At 41.8% G+C, this 3,685-nt stretch overlaps 1 long non-coding RNA gene across 1 annotated transcript in view; it reads right to left on the reverse strand.

The window, feature by feature from the left end:
- Positions 1-3,077: 3,077 nt before the first annotated feature.
- LOC111812542 overlaps positions 3,078-3,685 on the reverse strand; it is a 19,398-nt gene continuing 18,790 nt past the window's right edge. The window contains exon 3 of the long non-coding RNA XR_002818031.1: positions 3,078-3,567. This is a non-coding gene — a long non-coding RNA (uncharacterized LOC111812542). The remainder of the gene's footprint in view (positions 3,568-3,685) is intronic.

Here is a 3,685-nt window from a genome sequence, read left to right on the forward strand (position 1 = left end):
CAAGAAACACACACACACACACACACACACACACACACACACACACACACACTTCAGGAAGACAGAAACAGTATGGCATCTTTAAAAAAAATGGTGTTACCCTTGTACAGGGGATCCTAGAAGACACAGAAAATTCATCATGTTGTTAACCCTTAGATAAAAAATTGAACTGAGTGGAAAACTTTTTTAATTTAAATTTTTTGGTACCTAGAATGGAGCTCCTGTACCACGGAGCTCCATCCCTGTTCCCCTTAAGAGAAGAAACAGAAAGCGCATGTGCACAACCTCAATGGACCAAGGTTACCCAAGCATCACTAATTAATGTCTGGGAGCTAATGGCCACCACTTAGGGCACTTCTTATAATTGTTGTCTCAGTTACTGTTCTCTTGCTGCTAGGACCAAATACTCCACACTCCAACATAAGGAGGAAGAGGTTTGTTTAGCTCACAGTCTGGAGTTTTCAGTCTGTGATCAGATGGTTCCAAGAGAGGTTGGCCTGGCTGAGGGGCAAAAGTTCAAGGTGGCAGAAGGCAGCAAGAGCTAGCGAGGAGAGCAAGAGGGGCCAGTAAGCCTCTATTTACTCCCTTGTATGCTAAGCAGGTAATCCACCAAGTAGGTGTAGCACTCGCATTGTTTTCCTACTCTGCTCTTACAATCTCAGGATGTTTACAAAGTGGGGACCCTGGCCCCCTGCTGAGTCACTCAGTTAAACTAAGTTTCTCAGATTGACACAATGAACCAACTAGTACAGAATCCCAGATCACAAGCAGCTGCTCTAGGGCATGTCCTCCTCTACACCCTGGGATGCACAACTTCTGACTTAGTTAAGCTTCAAAACTTCTGAAGTTGACATGGCAGAAGCCACAGGTAAATCGCATTAATCTCATAATGTCTCAATAAATTTAATATTAAAATATTAAGTTTTTCTTTACCTGAAGTGTTGAATTTTTTTTTTGGCAGACTTTATGTTGTACTTTGAAAATATTGTGTCTTAAAAATGTATTGAAGGGGCTGGGGAGATGGCTCAGTATAATAAGCACTTGCCTGGCAAGCTCAAGGGCCTGACTTCAATCCCTGATTCTGCAAAAAAAAAATATGTCTTGAATAAATCCAACCCAAGGAACACCATCACTTAGCAAAAAAGTGCACTGTAGATTATCAATATTAGCAATTGAATGCTAAGCTGCTTCTGCCTGGTATCATGAGAGTGTATCTTAATGATCAAAATTCAAACTCTGAAGTAAGATTCTATTAAATGAAGCTGGTTTCACACTTTTGTAGAGTAAAAACTGATATATCAACTCATACAGGGAGTATGAGATAGGGAGATGACACAGGACCTCTAAGTAATCCAAATAATATGTGGAAAACAACTCCCAACCTATGAGATATCTGACATGCTGAGTTCCTGTTTTCTAAAATTGAAGAATGAATTCAGGAAGCATGGAGGTTAAGAGTAAGAAGTGCTTCCATCTAAGAGAGAGAAGGGGTCATGAGTGAGTGGACAGGGACCCTATGTCTCAAAGGAGTTTCATAGAGCAAAGCCAGGAGGTTGGGGGGCAGTAAGGTGAGACAAAACTATAATCAACCAATAAGATTACAAGTATGATCACTTAGGTAATATTGATCCAATGGGAAATCACAAGGTGAGTATGAAGTGGGACAGAACTATGGCCAATCAATAAGATTACAAGTATAATCTCTCAGATAACATTGATGAAACAGGGATCAAATGAGGAAGCAAGTCACGTAGCAAGTGTACTGAGAGGAACAAGGACATTTTCTGGAAAGGAGGGGCCTGGGAGGCTTTGGTACCCCACTCAAGGTGATTGATGCCTATTTGGAATAGCAATCACTGCTGGTCCTCCTTAGGGGAACTATGTGGTTGTAGTCATTTCTCTTTGTCCTGAGGCCTGACCTTCAGTGAATGTGCCTCCAGCCACAGTTGTCTTCTACATTCTGACTTGTTTGTGAGTCTAGCTCTGTCTGATTGCCTACAATATTTCTAAATAATTTAGCTAGCTATAGTCAAATCATTGTAAGTTGAGGAGTGTAATGGAGTGTATTTGAATTTTTGATAGTTTTCTACATCTCATTAGGATAAGGTCACTTGGTTTAAAGACTGAATGTTAGAAAACAAAAAATAGGAGTTGTCTGTGGGTAGCAATAAGCAAGCGTGCTATCTGGGCTGCTTCTCTTTGATTACTACTTCTCTCTTGGCTAAAACCTTCAGTGGCACCCAATGAATACTTCAAGTTAATTTCACCTGGAACTGAAGAATCTCCTCCAGGTCCCCATAACCTGCTATTCCAGTTTCATTGTCTGCTTCCACTTAAACGTATGTTAACATCTGGACATTCCAGATCCCTCTGTGCTTTATGAACTCATGTTTTGTCCTCCCACCTCTAGGCTCTTGATAACATTTTTTGTATCCTTGGTACCACTTCGCAGCACTGTACAAATGAAATGTAAGCCAGTATCCTTGAGAGAAACTATTACTGTGTACTTGTCATTCCAGAGTGTTTGACCGCACCAGCTAAGAATGCATTGGTTAAGCTGACTGCACAGCGAATGGGGACACGAGGGCCAGATGAGACACAACCCAATGGTCAGTAAGTGTGAATCATGACCAGGGATAGTGTGGCTTTGTTCAGCTGAATTGAAGTACCTTGAGCAGTCACCATTCAAGTAGCTTTGCTGGTGCTCAGAAAGCAATAACTCCCAGAGAAAGACTCCCCTGAAGCTGCCCTCTGTCTTTCCCCCTTCACTGTTCCCTCAGGCAAACCCTAGAAGCAGGAATTTCTCTGCTCCAAAGCAAGTCATAGGATCCAGAATCCCCCTTGCCTAAAACCTGACATAAAGCCAAAACATACTGCTCTCACTTTGCCTTGCCTTTTTCTGTCCTAGTTGGCCATCAGTTCTCTGATCTACCTTGTTTGGTTGTGATCACAACAGTCCCATTCCAAAAAGGATGCTCCATGGAGGACAGGGAGACCTGAACAGACAGGTCCTCCTGTGTCCCACACTCCACTTCATAGGATTAGTAGTAGATCCTGCACTTTCACAGAAGCCCTTGCTTTCTTTACTTAGATTGAGCCATACTAGTGAATGGGTTTCATTTTGGCAGACTTGTGCCCACACACAGCACACTTCAGTCAATTTCACCCTCTGATCACTTCCTTTGATCTCGATAGTCCCGAACTTCACATTTAGGGGAGAGAGTTCAATGAATCTATTTTACTTATGTCCAATCTCCATAACTCACCACTCACCCCTATAGCCTCTCCTTCCGCTTCCACCCTACCGTTCGTCTTACAATTGTCTCTCTTCAACTTTGTAGTCATTTCTTCTTGATTATACCTATTAAGGAGAAGGCAATACATTTGGCAGAGCTGGAATTCTTTCAGTCAACACAACGACCCCCATGTCCATTCACAATTCCGCCATTGACACAATTTTGTTCTCTCTTGTGGCTGGGTAGTACTGCACAGTATCCTCTTCTGTTTCCTCACTCATCTGTTGATCTGTACATCACGTTTCTAAGCTGATGTTCACGCTTCATTGCCCTGAAGATAAAAACGGACTGTTTTCCCTGGTCTTTTAGGGTGGAGTCTAAGGAATTCCATATAATATAAAATCATGATGAAATATATTTATATTTTTTCTTTTGTTAATCTTGCCATT

This window comes from Octodon degus, unplaced genomic scaffold (genome assembly GCF_000260255.1).
Source record: "Octodon degus isolate 3935 unplaced genomic scaffold, OctDeg1.0 scaffold00128, whole genome shotgun sequence".
Lineage (NCBI taxonomy): Eukaryota > Metazoa > Chordata > Mammalia > Rodentia > Octodontidae > Octodon > Octodon degus.